Raw genomic sequence first — 23,918 nt, 5'->3', positions numbered from 1 at the left:
TTGTTAGAACACATCTTTTGGTGTCTGATCTGTGTTCTATAATGTAATTTTCTAGTTGATTTGCCAACATAGAAACTTGGACATTGTTTACAAGTGGCTAAACAAACAATATTAGTAGTATTGCAAGTCGCAGTACAGGTAAGAAAATACAGTTTATGTGTTACAGGATGTGTAAATGTATTATTTTTACATATAACATTACATACAGAATAGTTCATACATGGAAAGGTGCCTTTTTTACTAAATTCCAGCTCATTTTGTGTCTTGTGTCGAAGATCTTTATAACATAATTTACTTTTTAAATTTATAGAGATCTTATAGGCAAATTTTGGACATGATGGAATGATAGTACTTAATTCAGGTAGAGCTGTTAAAATGCCCTAATCATTAATAATTATTTTTCTAACCTCAGATGTACATCGGCTATAGGTAGCAGTATATCGCAAATAATCAGTATTATTTCTAGGGGCATCATTACTATCAAATGACACAAAAAATAAGGTCTAGCTTTATTCTTTCTTTGTTCAAAAACTGCTTTTTCTTCTTCCAATAATAATTTGAAATCATAACCTCTCTGTTGGAATTCATAATTCATGACATGCAACTGTTCCATACATACATCATCTTTAGTATTCAATCTGCTAGCTCTATACTACTGACTCTTTGCTATACCTTTAAATGTATGATTAGGATTCATGCTCTTCCTATGCAGGTATTTGTTTTTGTGAGTCGGTTTCTTATATATTTATGTGGACAGAATACTGTCTGCAGAGCTTAGATGTACATCCAAAAAATGTATTTCAGTTAATGAATTTGTCATCTCAAATTTTAAAAATTATTTAGTAGAATTTAAGTAACTAAAAAATTAATTTAAGAGTTCAAGGTACTTCTCCAAGCAAAAAAACACATCGTCCACAAACCGTTTATAAAACATAATATAAGGCTTATAAACAGTACGGCAATCATATACACATTTCTCTTCTCATTCATTTAAAGTTAAATTTGCGTATGTATTTGCAATGGGGGTTCCCTTTTCAATACCTGTAGTTTGATAGTAGAGTGCATCATTGAAAATAAAGATATTATTGTTTAGCACAATGTCAAGCAGTTCACACAATATTTCTATCTCTCTGTCCTTGTATTCACTGTGTTGACATAAAATATCCCTGATAGCATTAATGCCATAATCACTGGGAATAACAGTGAAGAGTGATTTGAAGTCTAATGTCACATATATACATAAGTCTATATTCACATCCTATTGACAGATAAAAAGTTTACTTAAAAAGCATCAGTGCCTTGATGTAACTCTTCACACAGGATAAGAAGGGACTTACAGTTTGCAAATAAAATGAAATTGACTCTGTTAGCCAACCCCTGCCAGAGACAATAGGTCTCATGGGAGGGGTGGTAAGAGATTTATGTACCTTTGGTGAACTGTATAAAATGGGTATCTTAGGGCAAGGTACAGAGAAATAGTGTAGTAATTCCACAGAGATGTCATTATTAATTTGCAATTCAAAAAGATGCATATTAACTCTACTGATACATTGTGCTACATCACTATGAAATTTGTTTAAAGGCAGTGGAATCAGAGAGAGGTTCATGCATAGAAATGTTGTAGTCAGCAACATTCATTAAAACAATTCCCCCTCTCTTATCAGCTTCTTTTATAATGATGTCATTATTCTTTTCTAGCCTTTTCAATCCTTCAAATTCAGCTACAGACAAGTTATAAAATGTTTTAAAATTATTTTCAGCATATAGATTATACAGTTGTTCACAAATATTATGAAATGCTGTAACCACAGGCTTACTAAATGGAACAAATGTTCTGCTTTTCTTACATTTTGATATTATATGTGCATGAGAGTCTTTATACAATAATTTAGGTTAATGTTACTTGTAAAAAGTTTCAAATCAGTTAGTACGCCTATGACAGTATCTTTTTGAGCAGGTATGAATGTCATGCCTTTACTGAGCAGTTGAATATCTGCTTCAGTTAATTTAATGTTAGATAGGTTAAATACAGGGCAATTGATCTTTGTTACCATTGAGAAAATTATGCAAGATGAAATTGAGTGTTTAGAAAGTGAACTGTGTGCTCTGCCTACTTTTAACACCAGCATTACGATTTATAACATGTTAGTGAGATTGGCTGCTTTAGATCAAAAACTAGAGCAGCAAAAAAAGAATAAACTTAATCGCGATAGTAATGATTTTCGTTCTGGCAATATTTTTTCTTGGCCTAAAGATGTTACAAAGAAAGTGACTACAGATTATACTAATTGTACACCACAGGGCTCTATGTATGATCTTGATCATTTCTCTGTTTCAACTACTGGTAATGATTCAGTTGATCCTTTAAATGCTGATAGTAGTGAATCAAATAATATGACCATTGGACAAACTGTAAATAATAATATAAATGAGCCTATGCACCAGCCTACTATTGATTTGAATGCAACAGCTGGGCCATCCAATCAATTGCAGGATTTTCCACGAGCCTCCACTGTGATCCAATTAAAATTACCGGAAGCAATATCCAATCGAAATTGAGATGCAACCAGGGGGAGGTCTTTTTCCAGGAAGGGAACAAGAGAAGCGAGCACAGGCCACCAAACACGGAGCAGATTACGTAGGTAGCAAAGATCGATTGCCCTGTATTTAACTTATCTAACATTAAATTAACTGAAGCAGATATTCAACTGCTCAGTAAAGGCATGACATTCATACCAGCTCAAAAAGATACTGTCATAGGCGCACTAACTGATTTGAAACTTTTTACATGAAACCTTAATCTAAAATTATTGTATAAAGACTCTCATGCGCATGAACTATCAAAATGTAAGAAAAGTAGCACATCTGTTCCATTTAGTAAGCCTGTGGTTACAGCATTTCATAATATTTGTGAACAACTGTATAATCTATATGCTGAAAATAATTTTAAAACATTTTATAACTTGTCTGTAGCTGAATTTGAAGGATTGAAAAGGCTAGAAAAGAATAATGACATCATTATAAAAGAAGCTGATAAGGGAGGGGGGAATTGTTTTAATGAAAGTTGCTGACTACAACATTTCTATGCATGAACCTCTCTCTGACTCCACTCCCTTTAAACAAATTTCATAGTGATGTAGCACAATGTATTAGTAGAGTTAATATGTATCTTTTTGAATTACAAATTAATAATGACATCTCTGTGGAATGACTACGCTATCTATTTCTCTGTACCTTGTCCTAAGATACCCGTTTTATATGGATATCCAAAGGTACATAAATCTCTTACCACCCCTCCCATGAGAATTATTGTCTCTGGCAGAGGTGGCTAACAGAGTAGATTTTGTCTTATTTGCAAACTGTTTTAAGACCATTCTTACCCTGTGTGAAGAGTTACATCAAAGACACTGATGATTTTTTAAGTAAACGTTTTATCTGGCAACAGGATGTGAATATAGACTCATGTATATTTGTGGCATTAGACTTCAAATCAGTCTTCACTGTTATTCCCAATGATTATAGCATTAATGCTATCGGGGATATTTTATGTCAATGCAGTGAATACAAAGGCAGAGAGACAGAAACATTGTGTGAACTGCTTGACATTGTGCTAAACAATAATATATTTATTTTCAATGATATATTCTACTATCAAACTACAGGTATTGCAATGGGAACCCCGTTGCAAATGCATATGCAAATTTAACTTTAAATGAATGGGAAGAGAAATATGTATATGCTTGTCCTACTGTTTTTAATCCTTATATTATATTTTATAAATGTTTTGTGGACGATGTGTTTTTTGCTTGAGGAAGTACCCTTGAACTCCTAAATTAATTTTTAAGTTACTTAAATTCTACTACATTTTTAAAAATTGAGATGACTAATTCATTAACTGAAATACATTTTTTGGATGTACATCTAAGCTCTGCAGACAGTATTCTGTCCACACAAATATATAAGAAACGGACTCACAAAATAAAATACCTGCATGGGAAGAGCATGCATCCTAATCACACATTTAAAGGTATAGCAAAGAGTCAGTAGTATAGAGCTAGCAGATTGAATACTAAAGATGATGTATGTATGGCACAGTTGCATGTCATGAATTATGAATTCCAACAGAGAGGTTATGATTTCAAATTATTATTGGAAGAAGAAAAAGCAGTTCTTGAACAAAGAAAGAATAAAGCTAGACCTTATTTGTTTGTGTCATTTGATAGTAATGATGACCCTAGAAATAGTACTGATTATTTGTGATATACTACTACCTATAGCCGATGTACATCTGATGTTAGAAAAATAATTACTAATAATTGGGGCTTTTTAACAGCTCTACCTGAATTAAGTACTATCATTCCATTATGTCCAAAATTTGCCTATAAGAACTCTGCAAATTTAAAAAGTAAGTTATGTTATAATGATTTTCGACACAAGACATAAAATATGTAGGAATTTAATAAAAAAAGCACCTTTCCATGTATGAACTGTTCTGTATGTAACATTATATGTAAACATAATACATTTACACATCTTGTAACATATAAACTGTATTCTTTTACCTGTACTGCAACTTGCAATACTACTAATATTATCTATTTAGCCAGTTGTGAAAAATGTCCAATTTCTATGTTGGCAAATCGACTAGAAAATTACATGAGCGCATTATAGAACACAGATCAGACACCAAAAGATGTGTTCTAACCAATGTCTTTGCTAAACATAATGTAGAATCTGGTAACACACATAATGTTTTATTTAGAGTTATAGATATTTGTTTTACTAGTATGAGAGGGGGTGATAAAAATAATGATCTAGAGATGAAAGAATATAACTATATTGTTAAATTACAAGCAGATAGTGCCCCTGGAATTAATTATATGGTATTAATTAAACCTATTTTAAAGCACAAACAGTTATGCCTTAAGAAATGATTTTTAATAGGCTTCATTATAATAGTGTTTCTATAAAAGTATTTTCTCTCTAAGAAATTTTTTAAATTAAAGAGATTGCTTAAGTAATGATTGTTCTCTTATCCAGTTGGCTGTCCTATTATCATGTGCTATTGCTTTTAACTTAAATAGTAATATGTCTGAATGCATTTTTTATCACTCTGAGGAAGGAGTAATCCAAAAGCTTTGTGTCTTTGAACTGTGCTTTGTTACATTATGCATTAAATCTTTTGGGTGTAACTCTGACGTGTTTTGTTTGTTTGTACAGTTTAACGTATAGAGGATAAATTCAAGACTCATATCACAAGTATAAAGCAGTTCATGTTAGGGATCAGATATAACTATCATCTGTATTTAGTCTGTGATGTTTACAGTAAATGAAAACTGGAATGACTTTGTGGAAAACCATTTATTTTCTGTTTAAAAATAATAAATAAATAAATAATGCTAGGATCATCTGTTAAAGTTGTTGTGGTAAACCTATTCCTTGACAATGCAACATTAATTGTTTAAAAGACACCAGCCATGTTTGGTCATTGCTCTAACAATTGTTGATTTGAATGGAAACAGACTGCTCATTTTAAATAAATGAAAGAAAGAACACTGAGGATTGAATAAAAATAATTATTCCAAACAATTTAAGTATAGTGTAAGATTTCACAAATAGAAACCGTGTCAAGGCATGTTCACTCTAATCAGAAAGGAACAATGTTTTCTCTAAATAAAGATTCTGATAAAGTTCAAAACTCTATAATAGTAAAGCTAAAAAAATTGTGGTGCATGTCACTTCTTGAATTGTAACAATTGTACTCGCTTGCTAGAATGATGTTATGGTTTTCAAAGAAAACATTCTGTCTGTGCTTTAGAGTTGAAGTTGTAACACAAAGCTTTGTCACTACTTTGATGAAGAAGTTTCATCATTATTTTAAAAAATTTCAGTCTGGCAAATGTCACAGCATCTATTTTTGAGATATAGTCTAAAGTTTGCTTCATCTGTGCAGTTTTATGATTAGATTTCCACAAATGGCTTAGTAGTCCGATATACCGAATTTGAATTCTATGATGTGTAGGATAGCTTTGATGAGAATTTAATAATTAATTATTTAATTGATATGACATCAAGTAACCATTCTAAATAAATTAATATTTTCCAAATTACATCTATTACAAATGCATGAAAGGTTATCTTTGCATTACCAACTTATTTTAATACTGTAATATTTCCTTTTCAGAAAGAATGAAGAAAACTACCAGTGAAAATACCTGAAGAATGAAAATTCTTGAATGGCAGTTTCGTCAACTGTCTTTAAAATATATTCGAATATGACTCACATTGAGAATCCAGAATAAAAAGTGGAATTGATGGTAAGATTTATCCTTTTTTTGAAGTAATTTCATTCCAGAAAAGATAGCTACAGTTTTTCTTTGTATAAAGCAAAAGCATGTGTGTTATGCCTAAGTAAAACAATGAGCATCTAGCAACTTTCAAAGCTTTTAACATACTTAGTAATGATTTTAGAAACTAACTTATTTTATTATGATTTTCTGTTTATAATCTGAACTGATTTATACACTTCACACATTTTGCGTCAATCACCCGTTCCTTACCTAGATGTTACAAAATGACACCATGCTAACTGTATCAGTTGTCTACATGTCCATTGCTGCTTGTGCTGTCTGCTCCAATATGCATTCCTTGAATACATGCTTGACTATACTTGATATTGTTGCACATTGCATAATTAATCTTAAATTTTGAACCAATATTTTTCTTTAATTCAGTTAGGCTTCCCCAGATGGACTCATTTTTCAAATTTTGACAAGGATTTGAACATCTTTATTTTGACTTCAAGATCACATTACATTGATGTCAAAATAGGTTACATCAAATGACTGCCCAATGATTGCTTCTTCAGCCTCGTCTGTATATGAATGCTTCTTTTCTTTAAACAGAAACAGTACAAAGGAGCTGGTTAGTCTTGACTTTTGTGCATATGTAAATAGTGTGGTTCTAGATTTAAAAGTATACATTGCTGATCAGAAACATGTATCTAGTTACCTGTAAAAAGTTGTAGAATGCAACTTATTAATAGGAAAGAGTATATATGTATATATCTATATCTATATCTATATATCTATATGTATATATATATAAGGTAATTACACAGGGTAATATTTGTGTGTTTGTAAATTTATTGTAACACTGATATACAATGTTAGGAGATCAGATGGTTTGCATTGTTAGGAACAAAGATGGCTGAAATCTGACCTTATATAAACACAAAATAATAGAATTTACATGTAATTATTGAGAACATTATGTTTTTGAAAGTACTTGATAAAGAACAGAATATATATATATATATATATATATATATATATATATATATAGAGAGAGAGAGAGAGAGAGAGACACACACACAAATATTGTGTCTTATAAAGGATGACTATGCTTAATTATATGTCCGATATTCATAGTCACTTGCACAAATGTGATAGGGGTATTCCTGATGCTCACAAATGAGCATAGTAAAGACAATATTCATTGAGTGCACTTATGATAATGTGTAAGTTATGAAAAATAATGAGATGTAAATGAGAAATGCAGAAAAGTGTGGTTTTGCAATTTATAGCCCAACATCTCTGTGGTATGCACATCTGTTATTAAAAGTGATGCTTTGCTTTTGATATTGGAGTTGCAATCCACAAACTTGCTTTTCCAAATATGTACAAGCACTTTCCTGACACATTGATGAATTATTTCCCCCAGCAACCCCTTTACTGGTTTGTATTAAGTATGCACAAACATTAAAATGACACAGTAACTTATTTTGCACAGTGATCACTTCATTACCCTGAGCATGTATGCACAAGATCTTCCTTGACACACAAATGAATTATTTCCCCAAGTGACCCCTTCTTGAAATATGTCCAGGTATTCACGAGCACCAAAATGAAAACTTCTTCCAAGCAACCCCTTCATTTAAATGTCCAGGTATGTACAACACCACAATGAAACATTTACCCAAATGACCCCTTCAGTAAAAATGTTGTTATGCAGAAGCATCAACTCAACTCCCCTCACATCTGCATATTTTCCCTAAAAACTGCTGCTTATTGGTGTGGGTTCAGGGCTATTTACATGCTGGGTATGTAAATGAGCTAATTAAAGATTCATGTCTATGAATTAAACTCATATGCATATGTGTAAAGCCCCTTAACAGCATAGTAGCTGTTTGTCTATCTCCTATGCCTTAAGCATGTTATGCTTTTGTGATGAGGTGTTTACAGCAACTCTTTTGCATCTTTGTATGCAAGCTGACAGTTTGGGATTTGCATATGCATGTAGCACCACTCTTTGTGGATGGATCACTCATCTGAAAATGCAGAGCCCCAGGACTGTCAACACCTCCCTATGATTCCCAGATCTGTTAGTTTAATCATTTAATGGCACTATATTTCCATCTAATGTATCTAATGAAATTTTACTACTGTTCAAAACTTAATTGAACTGTTTTTACCAAAAAACCTTTCTGGATGTAACTATTGAAATATTTAGTGGTGTTCAAAATCGATCTATGTATTTTATTATCTTTTACTTTTGTATGCAATTGCTGAGTTGCTTTTCTTCCCGGGCCTCCACTGAAAATGGGCTCTTCTAGGCCCAGTGGGCATTTCTGGTTAACAAATGCAATCAATAAATAAGTAAATAGATAGACAGATAGATAGATAAATAAATAAACATATTTCCAGTTATGTTTCAGCCAGCACTGTGTTCTCTAAAATGTCTCAAACCACAAGCATTATGTCTAGCTCTCAGGAAAATAAAAACACTCCAGACTGCAATATACAAATTCAGAAAATGAAAATTATAAACTATAATAATCTGTCAGACTATTAATTCTATCCACAGCTTGATTAATCACATCACAATGATAATTATGGGAAGTTTAGTGTACTAGGCACAGAAGAGAAACACACACTTGACTGATTATTATCTTGCTACCCTCTACAGAGGTAACTGGAATACTACTGCTTTTGTACAGAGACATGCTAATGCAATAGTCAAGTCTGAAAGTAGTCTGTTATTCAAAAATGTATGTATCACATATTGTGTTGTCATGACTGTTTGAAATGAAAAACAGTTTCTTTAAAACTCTTCCCTTCAGCTCTGTATAGTTATATGTCTTTTATATGCATTCACTCCATTCAGAGTTTTAATATTTAAGCCATTAGTTAGATTAATTGTTAAAGTGGCTCTGGAATTGCATTTTTACTTTTTATTAATATTTTCAAATATAACACTAAATATAAACATCAGAATTATTAAAATAAATCAACAATAAATTAAAACAACATGATTATTAAAATAGATCAACAACATAATTACTTATATAGTCCATATCAAGAAGTTATCATATTTGCTTAAACCATTAATATTTTTCAAGTAAATCATTATTTTTTCCAAGCAATATATTGATGAGTAGTATTTGAAGTTCTAATTTTAATAGTTAGCAATTCTTTTTTTGAAGACATTTTTAGCTGAGTATATAAATTCTATAAATGGTATAATAGATTTGCACTTCCACTTAACTATGACTGCTTTCCTTGCAATAGCTAGAAATGACCATAGAAAAGGCACTTGCATTCTTCGAATAACGTCTGTAATTGGACCATTAAACAAAATCAAAGAGTTTGTAATTTTCCAATTGTCAGACCATAATGCTTGTGCAAATTTTTTAAAATCCTTCCAAAAAAGGATAACATTTTCCACTCTAACAACATATGTATCTAATTAGCATCCAAAGTTCCAGCAATTAATGTTTGATATTTTATATATTATTGCAATCTTATGAGGAGCTATGAAGGCTATATGCAAAAAAGTTAAAGTAAATAATTTCCTATATGGTGAAGATATAGTTGTACCTATTGATTTAATCTCAGATTTTTATCTATATCAGAAAATAATTTATTAATTTTAGTTGAGTAATTCCAAAATGAAAAGTCTGAAAGAGAATAATCTGTTCTTAAAATGTAATGTTGTTGAGTCTTTCGGCTTTTCCCGGTTAGAGGTCGCCACAGCGGAACTCCAGTCCGCTAATGATTGGCAGTAGATTTTTATGTGCCGAGTTGCCAGCCCTGATGCACAACCTTCAATTAAGGTATGCCCATTCATGCATGAATCCACACAGAAGATGCTCTAGCTGAGTGTCGAACAGGATAACGTCTTACTGTGAGGAGACAACGCTACCGCAGCACCACCACCGCAGTATTAAAATGCAATATATATTTATATAAATATGACTTATTATTAGATAATTTACTATTAATGTTAAATAAAAATTCTAAAATTTTTGGAACACTTTTCACATCTGACTCAAGCAATATTCTTAATTTACCACTGAGAAAATCTTTACAGCTTTGTAAACTAAACTAATTATTATTCCCTAGACTATATCTAGCTAACAATCTGCCAAAAGTCAAAAATAGTTAATATATCATCAGCAAAATGCTGTATCTTGGAAGAATATATTACATCTAGTGAAAAAAAAAAGATTAGATCTAATGTAATTAGCAAATGGCTCAATACTTAAATCAAAAAGCAAAGGAGATACATGATGCCCTTTTTTGTACCTTTCAAAATGTTAAAGGACTTCAAAAGACAAGAACCTATCTTGACAAAGACATATGAATCTTTATAAAGCCTAGTAAGTAGCTCAGTAAATTCCAAAGAAAAAATGTATTCCTCAAGAACCTAAAACAGGTAATTCCAATTCACAGAATCGAAAGCATTATCTATAGCTAAACTTATAATTGAAAGTTCTTGCCTATTTTTATTTGCAAAATCTATTAATATATTTAAACTAATTATATTTCTTGAACTCTCCTAGTTAGAATAAATCCTGTCTGATCATTATTTATAATTTCTGCCAGAATACTATTCAATCTGTTTGCCAAAATAGACATAAACATTTCCTAATCTACATAAATTAACAAAACCATACAATATGAAGAACAAGGTTTAGGACAGGTGAAATGAAAAAATCTGCAAGAAGAGGTTATACTAGATACATATTTAATTTCATTAAAGATTTTCAGTAATAAATTTAAGACAATGTCTGAAATTAATTTATAGAGCCCTGGAATCCATCCATCAAATCATGGAATGTTATTAGTTTTAAGATTATTAATGTAATTTTTTTAATTCTGTAAAATGTACACATTTATCAATTATATTAGATTTATCATTTGAATTTATCTTTAACTTTGATTCATCTATCCCAGATTTTAACTCATTTAGTTCTTTATCCCATTCTTTTCTTTTAGATACATACCAGTTTTTGATTTTACCATTCAAATATGCCTTTAAGGTATCCCATAAATTTATCTCAGTAACTCACCCATTATTATTAAACTCTAAAAGTGTCTGCATCTCATTTATAAACCAAACCGGAAGTCTCTTAGAAAATATTAAGTTGCTAGATTTCAGAGAAAGGGTTAAAGGTAATTGCATTATAATTGGCTAAACGACAAGAGACTGTTAAAACATCTTCAATTTTATAATACAGACCATTAGAAGTAAAAATCATATCTATAACAGTTTGAGTAAGAAATCTAAAAGAATAATGTGCATATTTAAGGGACTTAGTCTCATATCATAAATATCTCTCATATTCATAGTATTAATTAAATAATTTAAATGTTAGCAGCTTAGGAAATTCTAAGTTTTCTATTAGCAGTAATATCGTTGTCAGACATACAATTAAAATCTCTTGCTATAATTGCTTCTCCTTTCATATAAAAAGTTATAGTATCAAAATACTTTTTTGATACACTAGCTCCAATTCCAGGTATCCAATATGCACAAACAAGAGTATAATATTTTTTTATTTATTTTGACTACAACCAATGATAACATGCCATTTTTGTCAGTATACAAATCAATCACTTTAGGTGTAATCAGAGATTTTTTTTTTTCATAGTATAAGGGTTCTTCTTCTTCCTGAGCTAAAGTGTGAGCTAACTAATATAGAACAATCTTTTTAAAGTCATTGTATTAGAATCTTTTGATAACAGATGTGTTTCTTGCAAGAAAACTATATCAGCTTTATGAAACTTCAAGTATTTAAGCAAACTACCTCTTTTTAAAGGATTATTTAAACTATTAATATTGAATGAAATACATTAAAAGACTGTCATTTCCTGAAAAATATGTATTAATAAGAAATGATTTAATAAAACAGTCAAGTACATATTATTGAAATCTCTAGATATGGGCAAAAAACTTATATTTAACCTCAGGTAACTTAACTTAAGAACAATAAAATCCCCTATCATGAAATAAAACTTAAGAACAGTAATACACCCTATCATGAAATAGCATATTTCTAGTTTGATGATAAGATCATACAAACTACACTCTAACCACTCCATAGAACTAAATAAACACTAACGTATTGCAACTACTTCTCAATATAAAATTAATAAATTTCTTTAAATAAGAAACCACAGCACAATCATTAGTTATTATAAATCTTATTTCATTCATATATAAATATAAAAAAACAACAAATATTTTAGCCTAAGACTGCAAAACTGATTAAGTTGTAATACATAATAACATTTAAAACATATTAGAAAAGATTACACTATTAATTCAAAGTATGTCTATCCTCACTACACTGCTGTCATACAAAGAGAGAAAAAAAAGTACAGCATAACCACCATCACCATTTCACATACACTGTTTAATAGTAAACACAAACTCTCCCATTAAAACTTAATTCCTAAATATATAACTATATATATATATATATATATATATATATATATATATATATATATATATAGGGTCTATATCATATATTCAAAATTCTGAAATATCGAACACCATAAGCTCAAACTTGGAATTTCAAAATAAACATCGATCACTCAGAATAGCCAATTTTTTTCCCTTGGAAAAATTTGCAGTTCCGAGAAACATACACACAACACAACTACACCAAAATAAATAAACCACACGCATACACTTAACAAAACCCTACTTCTAACCCTACACTAAACCGTGCATACATTCCTGTCTATCCACTAACCTTAACCTGCACCCTAAACCTAAGGTCCATAACTATCACACACTTACCAGTACGAAACTATACACAAACAAACTAATTAAAACACACACATACACTTAATAAAACACTACTTCTAACCCTACACTAAACCATACATACATTCCTACCGATCCACTTACCTTAACCAGCACCCTAACCCTAAGGTCTGTAACTATCGCACTACAGTGGAGGAAATAGGGAAGCCACGGAACAGCCCACCAAAATCTTGCCCTAGGTAAGAATTTGATGTTCTGGGGCTTCGCTATTTTCATCCTTCGATGTAGTTGGTTCAATATTATAACATTCAAAGTTTTGCAACTTTGATGTTATAATATAGACCCTATATATCTATCTATATATATATATATATATATATATATATATATATATATTTTTTTTTTTTTTTAGTAAAACTGTAGGCATCAGTATATATATATATATATATATATATATATATACACAAACATATGTATGTATATATATATATATATATATATATATATATATATATATATATATTTTTTTTTTTTTGAGTAAAACTGTAGACATCATATTATAACATTAGATATTTAAACAGTACATATTTATTCATGACATGCTATTGATAAGTTCAAGGACTAATAACACCAAAACATATTGGGGGGAATTCAATAAAGCCTACACATTTGTTTTTTCTTGTAGGCATCGCACAGAGATGCTTACATGGATGCAAACATATTGAGATTAAGTAAGTGCTGCTGAGTGGTGTGCACGCATGTGCCAACACGGACAATTCCACAGCATGTAAATCACCTCATAATCAGGAGAATCTCATGCAAATGAGGCAGGTAGAGTGATCCAGCAAGCAGAAAGGCATCTGTTCATACCCTATGTGACAGAAATGTATTATAGGACCTTGCATAGGGTCCCTACAATGATGCATTGCTGCTGTTGCTAAGGTGATAGGGCTATAAAATGTGTAGTTTACAGGCTGTCAGCACTGATATGTATGCAAATTAGGTGGATTTATTGAATAGCAGAAAGAAGTAATTGTGTCTGCATATCCCCTTTGTGTAGGCTCTTAGACCATGTTGATGTTTACACAGGATGTGGCTGAGATTAGGTGGGTGTGTCCTCTCACTTCTAGGCTCCTTTAAGCTTAGGTATGCAAATTTTTGTGGCGTACTGTCTGTCTGATCATGTCCTTAAAACCAGATGAATTCACTCATTAATTTTGACCTTTGTATAAGCTATGCTGTGTGATGTTGTGCTGTGCGTGGTGTCACGCACAAAATAAGGCCATAAAATAATGTTAATTATATTGTAGGCAGGTGAAAGCACACATTCTGGATCTACAGCAGAACTGTATAAAGTATGCATACACCCTACATTCTGATTTCTCACCAATACTCTAGACCATTGCAGTACAGACTTGAGAATTTTAACTGATATAATGCTAGGGGCTGCTGCAGGTCTGCTACATCTGTATGTGCTAGATGCTAAAGCCAGTGCTGCTGGTGTTGCTGACAATAAGCCTAGGCAGAGAAGGAGAAGAGTGTTCAGGCACAAGGTAACCTTCCAGGAGCTACATGAGCTGGAGATTGTAGAGCGCATCAGGGTGGACAGGAACATACTACAAGAACTCAATGAGATCTGCGACCCTCAACTCAGAGCCAACTGGAGGAAACCCATCAATGTGGAAACAAAAGTATGTGTAGCCCTTAGGATACTAGCTACATGTACTTTCAAATACCAACTGGGGACATGATGGGGGTCTCACAGGCATCTGCATCTGGGATACTCTAGCAGTTCCTGGATGCCATGCTACCACATGCCAGTGAGCACATATCTTTTCCCTTCAGTGCTGAGGTGAGGGCAAGCAATATGCAAGACTTCTACCATGTAGTACACTATCCTGAAGTACTGGGTGCCATAGATTACAGTCATGTAGACATCAAGGCCCCACCTAGTGGGGAGGGTATCATCTACATCAGCTGGAAGGGGTACCACTCCATCAAATGCCAGGTTGTGTGCAATGCCCAGGGGATTATCCTGAATGTGCATGCTGGCAGCTCTGGTAGCTATCATGACTCCCATATCTGGTACATATCACAGCTGTACCAGATGTTTGCTAGGGGGCACATCCCACACAGCCATTTACTGGAGGATGCTGGCTATGCCATGGAACTATGGATGATGACACCTATCCGAAATGCACACACACCCATGGAAGAATGCCATAAAGAGGCACACGCACAAACTAGAAACATCATAGAACATGTGTTTGGGCTTCTGAAGTCACAGTTCTGGTGCCTAAATATGTCTGGTGGAAGCCTGCAGTACTCTCCAGTCACATGTGCACATATGTTCACAGTATGTGCTATGATACTTAATCTGATCCTGTGAAAAAAGCTGCAGCTAGATCAACAAAGCAAAGTGATACACATTCCCTGACCAGTGCCTAGATCACCACAGGAGGACTCGGATGAGGTACCCCCTTCTGATATCCCTGTAGGCAAAAGTAGGCATGCTCAGTATGCCCTGGCTTTGGCCAAGAGCCAATGCATAGCACTTTCACTCACACCCTAAGGACCAAGGGCCTGACACATTACTCCTACTCACATACATATATTAAAATTGATGCCAGGCAACTAACACAACCTGTTCCTATTGATGTATTGGCTGTGTACTGTTTGAATCAGAGTTAGCCCTGATCTGCAGTCCTCTCAACTGCTGCATTCACAAGGTAAGTCTTTAACCTAAACACTACTTGTAAGGGTTACTATAATATGCTATTATATTTAAGGATCCACTGCAGTTATACAAGGAAATATAGTGAGCTATTTGGACACAAGTAACATCCAGATTGGACTACAGATACCCATTCCACTGTCATGTGTCCTTTAATATTCACTAGGCCTCATGCATGGAATATTCAGTACACCAGTCAAAGGAGATATTACTCAGGGGGTTACATGATATTTGGACTATTGTGTATCCCAGCAGAACATGCAGTGTTGTCCCACCCACAACACAGCAGTGTTCCCTTATAAATGCTTTAACAGCAACTCATCAATGGTATATCAGCAGTCCAGGCAGTCTCAGGGCAGTTACATAGAAAGTCCTCATACATTCTCTGTCTTACTTAACACAGGAGAAATAGAGTATATATTTATGCTGTTGATTTTGTGATGAATAACCATCTCTGTCAGACATCTTGTGTGGCTCAGACTAGGGAAGTTAGCATGTGTGATGGAGTTGATGGCTCTAATCTAGAAATATACACTTTTTTTTGGATGTAATATATTACTATGTTGTGCTTTGCAGACAGTATGTGTGTGGTGTAACGTTACTAACCTCTCTCGCATAATAATTACATCAGACAGCTGTAGAATGTCATAGACAATGTAGGTGACATGCAGTACTGCAGAAACAGGAACAGATGTCATTGTCTGTAACATACAGAACCCCAGACAGTAGTACAGGTAGATGTGGGCAGCAGTCAGTTTATATGTAGTGAGAATCCCACTGGGCATGCTCATGCACTTATTTAGTATATATATATATATATATATATATATATATATATATATATATATATATATATATATATATATATATATAGATACACCTTTATAGGTGTGTGTGTGTGTGTGTGTGTGTGTGTGTGTGTGTGTGTGTGTGTGCGTGTGTGTGTGTGTTTGTGTGTTGTGTGTGCTGGTGTGCATACATGCATCTCCCTGCAAAACCACTGAAAATCCCTCATTAAGTACAAAACTGCAATGGTGCTGCACTTTCTGGCCCTGTAAGTTGGTCTCTCCTCCAGACTGACCTTTTCTACAATACCTGCTGATGTCATATACATTAATACTACCAATTGCCATGCTAATGTCAGACTTAAGCTGTGGCATGTGCTTTAAGTACTGTGATCTATAGTGTTTTACACTATATAGGTAGTGGCTCTAATCTCACTACAGGCCACTCAGTGTGTGGGGGGGTGTGTGCCTCTCCATGCATAACAGCTGTGAATCCCTCATTGAGTATGAAACTGCAATGGCACTGCACTTTTTGGCCCTGTAAGTTGATCTCGCCTTCCAAACCAACCTTGTCTACAACACCTGTTGATGTCATATACCTTAAGACTACCAGCTGCCATGCTAATGTCAGTCTTATGCTGTGGCATATGTGATAAGTTGTGTGATTTATAGTGTGTTACACTAGATATGTAGGGGCTCTAATCTCACTCCAGGCCACCCAGTGTGTGTATCTCCATGCAATATAAATACGATCACCTCAGTGACTTAGAAAGAGGTAGGGTTTTGCAGTATTTTGGTTGTAGCAGGTGATGTGGGCCTCCAAATACCTGACCAGGACCAGACCTGATGATGTCATCAAGCATAAGATGTCCTCAAGAGACAGCACTAGTAGACTTGAGGTGTGACATGTGTTATGTACCACAGTACATGACATAATGTGTAGTGTGTACAATTAGATAGTTAGGCATTCCAATTTACTTGCAGCCAACTTGAACTGTGTGTGTGCTGTGCTGTGTCCTGCAAACATTAATTGGAACTGTTTCTATCCTAAATGTCACCAGGTTTGTGTGTGTGGCTGTTAAAGCATTTTACAGCAGCTTATAGAATCATAGCATCTTTGAACTTTAGTAGCTTAATGGCCCTAGAGCCCTTACAATCCCAGCCAAGTTTTTACCCTTATTTACACTATCAGCAAATATTGCCCATGTCCACAAGGGACACAGGCAGAAGCCCTGTGCTGAAATGACAGTCACCCAGCCAGTCATGCAGATGGCATCTGATGAGGCCCAATGGGGTGCTCTGTTTGCCATTTGGCAGGATTCTCTTTCTAAGGTGTATTAAAGTCTGCTAGACAGATCTGACCCTGCCAGCATGTATTAGTAATCTCACATACCAGGCTAATGTCCTTACAGTGAGTAATCCGCGTACCATGCCTCCTACAGATATGTAGCATTTCCAATAAAGCAGCTTCACAGACTGCACCGTATGCAAGGCAGAGATCACCTCTGAGCAATCTATATGCTACAGGCTATAACAACAGTGATTTCTGACAATCCCCATTGAATAGATACTGAACACGTGAAGTTCCCTTGTGAGGGACCATTGTGCTGTGTGCATTTGCCAGTAGTACATGGAAAGGTACATTACCAAGTGGACACTGCACTCAAATATTGGCATGCTGAAGGAAGAGTACATGGAAGTTATGATTATGTCAATTTTGGGTGACTGTGCCCTCAGTTATGACATATAATTCCTGTCTTACCACTGGGGAGGCATAGTGATCTCAGGTACATTAGGTATAAACCTGTGTGGCCAGGCATGTGTGCCCGGGGCTTTTGTTCATCAATACCCTCTTGCAAGATATTGACATAATTTACAGATTCTATGTCTGCTCACAGTTTTCAGGCATCAGCCAGTGTTGTCAGCCACAGACATACAGTTTTTGCTTGTGTCATGGTTAAATGGTTCCAAGCAGTAGAGGTCCCAAGACTGTGCCCTGTTGAACACTGCTGCTTACAAATCAGCTACTGAAGGCAAATACCCCCATTTTGAGTATGTGTTTCATCAGTGAGGCATTTAGTGACCCCTATAATGCTATAAGCATGGATGGTTAAGTGCGTGCTTTTGTCAATGATGGTTGAGTGGGGGATACAGTCACATGGCTGGGCTATGTCTAGGGGATTGTATGCCCTGATGTTCCCTCACCCAGGTCCTTTGTGACTGCCTCAGACATGTCCACCACATTTAACAGCCATGATCTTCCTGTCAGAAATCCAAACTGTGTACAGTCAACTGTTTGCAGATCACATATATGTTTGCTGATCAGCTCCATGGTGATCTGCCACATGGGCTTACAGATATGGCTACTCAGGCAAATAGGTCTATAATTCTGGTGGTCAGTGGATGCACCACCTCTGAGCGAGGGGATAACAGTTGACACTGTCCAGTCAGCTGAGGTGCAGCCAGTGGTTACAGTATGATTCCAAGGAGTTCCTAATGGTGTTACTAATCCATATTGGATGCCATGTAGGACACAGCCTGGGAGGCTAGCATGTCCAGTAGATGTTATGTAACCCAATAGAGAGACCATTTATGACCTGCTATGTAGATATAGCAGGCATGGGACAGGTTGTAGGAATGTTATGTGGCACATGTAGGTACAAGGGAGTGAGGTTGATGTAGAACTTGTAGGACAACAGGTTAGTTATGAGTACAGACCCATTATTTGTGGTACTGTTAAGTATGAGTTCAAAAACAATCTGGGCCTTTCCTCTGAGGTTACACATGTAACTAAACTATAAATTTTGGTTCTGCTTTGTGGGGGAGGCTAGTTTTGTCACATACTGTTTATGCACGATGTCACAACAACAATATGTGGTTATAACCACAAATGAAGGCAAAGTGAGTAAAATAATTCATGCTTAATAAAAAAACTGTCAAAGTTGACTTTTGTTTTATTAAACATGAATTATTTTACTCACTTGGCCTTCATGTATGGTTATAACAGCATTGTTTGGTTTGTGGAGTGGTTCCAACACTATGTTGTTGTTTTAGCTGAGGAGAGTGTGCCTTCATTTGGGGGGGGGCCTCACCCCAATTGTCACACAGCAGTGTCCACCTCTTATTGAACAGCCTTCTAATGGCAGTTGTCCACTAGGCAGATTTGCTGTGCCATGAGGAGCTTGTTTTCCTCCTGTCAGGTACAGGCAGGTCTGTGCAGTTGCACTGCTGCTTACATAAAACATGGGTGCACAACTCTGCATACTTGCCTGTCCCATCTAAGAGGGAGATGCAGTCACTCTATGTAAACCATCCCATAGGAAGTAATAAATTGCTTTGTTGAAGTATATTTCTGTATTTTCTGCAAGGGGGGGTTGAGGTCTGATACTTAGTTTTAATGAGACTGATCTGTGGCCAGATCTAACCATGCAGGACCTCACAGTGGGGTGGGGGGTTACAATGGTCACCCATATTGTTAAACACATGATGCATTACATTGGCACTCCTTGTGGGGATGTCACACCACATTGGTCCAGGGCATTGTAGTTAAGGATGTGCACTGACCTTTGGGTAAGTGAGCTTCAGCACAACTAACCGACACAGTTGGTGGTTACTTAATGTCACCCAAACTATGGTGTACTGCTCTAGCTTGATACACACAAGTATATTCAGATAAGCACAACAGGTGTATAGATTCATGGAGCTGCTCCTGTAGCTGGCAATGGCTTGATTATGTGCCCTTCCAACAGTGAATAGCACCTGCAGTCTCCAGGAAATCACAGTGTTTCACCAAATCTGGATGTTTATCTATCCTTAATGAATACGTATAAACCACCTGCATTACCTTGCACACTGTCAGTTTGAGGTCTGAACATATGGAACGATGTGTAGTCTGATATGGCTCTTGTGCTGTCCACAGCCATGAACCAGCTCTTTTTGACAGCTCAAATGTCTGCATATTCCAAGGTGGGGACACCTTCCACAGAGTGGGATTTAGTGTTGCCATTTCCAGCATGTAGCAGCATATCTGTGAAGTTGTATGAATATGGCATTCTTACTGGAAAGTTTTCACTCCAGACAATGCCAATAAGATGTACTGTGGGATTTTCAGCAGCCATGGCCAGTACCCAGCATCTCAGGGGTGAGACATAAAGACCATCTCTGACAAAACATTGACATCTGTTGAGCAAGTCATCCCAGGCGGACATGTAGTGAATCCCCTTATGATGACACCACATACTAAGGCAATTATTGACATCATCATTTTCTGTGTGTACTGAGCCATAATCCTAGGTTAAGATCAAATGCAGCTGACAGCTATGGGCATACCCACGAGAGACACAGACTGTCTAAGCTCAGCCATGTGTCTGCATACAGTTCGGTGATATATGTCCGTAGTTGTACACACCGGCAGGAACTATGATGTCATCATTATGTTACCTGATATTCCTTGAGTTGCAGCAATATGTGGTATGGTATATCGTGTCAACCCACACACAGCTAACTGTGACCTTTCCCATATGTATCCTGGTGACACAGATATCAATGTGTCTCATGATGTAATCACCTAATCACCTATGAATAATAGGATTGATTTTGTGGTTTGCCTCAGGTGTTTGTCCTATGAGACACTGGTGCATGCACTATTATGTGTACTGTGCTCTCCAGAGGTAATATTGTACACTGAGCTTGCATATGGTTTTCTGAGGTGTCTGTTGTTTGGGAATGTGTCTGTTGTGGAGCTCCACATATGCAGGTGTTTGTGATGTGGGTACAGGTGGAGCAGGAGGTGAGCTGTGCATGTTGGCAGAATGATCATTGCCATATGTACTGACTGTTGCTTGAAACACCAAGGAATCCAAGGTTTGAAATACAGTCACATCTGTCATATGTTGTTTGTGGCATAGGAGTTGAGGCATGGGGACACTTTCCACTTCCCATCAGCAGTCATAGATAGTTCCAGTAGCAATACAGTCAGGCTTGTATGCATGTCACAGCATGCCAGCATTAGACAGTGTCATGACAGATGGTGAAATGTAACATGTCACCTTTATGTAGGTCCCCTAAGGTAACATCACCTGGCAGTGTGCCATACAATGCTTTGCTAGTCATGTGACTCTTGGATTGACCATAATCCTGTTATTAGGCCTGGTCAGAAAACTATACCTACAAATGTGACACTGTGCAAGTCCAGCATAGTTAGAGTTAGGTTGCCACACCCTTGGGGTTGGCACCCTGTAACACAGTGTTTGTAGGCACTCTTTGCAGTGATGATGTGGATGTCTGTGCATGCACAGAGGACCTGTTCAACTTTGCTGACATTATGTTGGCCTTGCAAGCATACAATGCCTGTCAAGCAACCAGACTGCAAACTGGTTGTTGTGTGACATGTGGGAACACAAATATATGTTCCAGATACATGACTGTACAGTATGACATACCTAGGACATGTGGCAGGTGGACGCACTTTGGCCAAAGGTGGCCAGTCCTCTGCAGCAGGCCTCAGAGCCATGTCATGCAGATATCCACCATTAAGCTGTTGAAGGGCAGGATGCAGGAATTGTTGTGAAATTGTCACCTGATATGGATCATCACCACTGTGCTGCTTGTTTCAACATACTTGGACATCTATGTCATCGGGCATTGCATAGTATATTGTGACACTGCAGCTGTATTCCTAATCACCATCTGCTCAGTTTCATAGTGACATACCACCAACCCTGGTACAGAAGGCATAATACATGCAAAAGCCAAATGATTGCTCAGGTTGCTAATCAAGGCATCTACCTGGAGAAGGGTATGTGAAGTCTACAGAACATTTCATGATGTGGACAACTATTTGGATGAAACAACTGGCTGTGTCCTGCTTCTCATCATGAGCTTCATAGTAATTGTTTGCGTGGGATGACAGAAAAAGCATGGTATCCCGGGGAGAGTGGTTGTGGTGAGACCAGCATTAGTAGTAACCAGTCACCAGCAGTTCAGGGGACTCCCCTGCTTTCTACATTCTTCACAAGATAATTGTGTGCTTTCTGTAAACACCATTTCAGTAGTGTCCAACTGCAGAATACCTGTGTAATACCTCCCTCCTTACCTTCACAGGTACACATATTACCCTTCCCTCCATTGTTTATCTGTGCTCTGGTCAGACACCTTGGATGACTATTTTCTTGGAACATGATGGAAGTAACTAGAATATTTAGTTGCATAGAGGACAACTAGCATGCAGTGACAAGCAGTACTCCCGATCTGTCAGTTGTCTGATATGCAAAACCATGCAAGGAGATAACATGGATACGATCTGTAACAATGTTGTACACCTACTGACACTTGACCAAACACAGTTTGTTTTGCTCAAGGGCAAATCATGCTTACCTAACCCTAACTGTTGGATCTCCTTGAGTGTTAAACTATGCAACAGATGAGGAGAATATGACTCACTCCACCTACTGTGGCCTGATAAGTTGTTTGACAATATTAAGCCATCAGCCTTGCTGAAAACTGTGTATGTTATTTACAAAGTAGTATGTCAGCTGGTTGATAGCCCAGTGTCTGATAGTCATAATCTGGGAATATAGCATTGGGTTGTCCAACGCTACTATGATGCCAGTCACAAGTGGACTTCTCTCAGACATCATTAATGGAGTACCCCTTCTAGCCATTCCCTTCTCTGCAGTCACCACCACTATCAGTGACCTTTGACTGACTATATTAGCAGATGACTGCAAATTAGGAGCTGTCACTGAATCCACCACAGAACAGAGAGTTATCCAGGATGGCCTGAGACACACATTCAGTTGTTGTCAGAGTCATTAACAAATAGTAAATGCCAAGGACTGCACAATTCTATCCTTTTGGAAGTCATCCACACCTGAAAAATACAGTAGTGTCTACACACCGTAAACAGGTTCATAGGTTGGTACTTGGCTGTCAGCCCTAGGGCCTATGCAAGCCTAGCCATAACAATTCCCTGGATATTTCTCCCACAATATTTACTTCTCTGGACCCCTGTCTAGCAGGGCGACTGACATGATCCCCGGGGTGAATTTCCTATCTCCCATCCAATCATCAAGGTTCGTTTTGAAGATGGTCAAGGAGGCGCTCTGCTTGACATGTATGGACAGTCTATTCCAGAGTATGGGGAGTCTCTGGGTCAGGAACCTATCCCTCCAGCATGTTTTATTCATTGTGATGACAAGGTTTAGATCCCTGGAGTGTGTGGCTCTGAGGGATTGGGATTTCTTTAAGTGGAGCATGTCCAACAGCTCAGGGTTTGACATGGCCTTGTATGTTAAGAAGTGATCGCCTCTGAGTAGACGATATGCCACAGAGTATAGCTG

General features: G+C 36.1%; 1 protein-coding gene across 1 annotated transcript in view; it reads left to right on the top strand.

Moving 5' to 3' along the window:
• Positions 1-23,918, top strand: part of LINGO2 (leucine rich repeat and Ig domain containing 2) — a 6,800,733-nt gene that overhangs the window by 3,346,485 nt on the left and 3,430,330 nt on the right. Inside the window, exon 9 of the mRNA XM_044061897.1 lies at positions 6,185-6,317. The gene's annotated coding sequence lies outside the window, so the exon portion shown is untranslated. The remainder of the gene's footprint in view (positions 1-6,184; positions 6,318-23,918) is intronic.

Source organism: Protopterus annectens, chromosome 2.part0 (genome assembly GCF_019279795.1).
Source record: "Protopterus annectens isolate FY-2018-M chromosome 2.part0, PAN1.0, whole genome shotgun sequence".
Lineage (NCBI taxonomy): Eukaryota > Metazoa > Chordata > Ceratodontiformes > Protopteridae > Protopterus > Protopterus annectens.
This window is presented reverse-complemented; position numbering and strand designations above follow the sequence as displayed.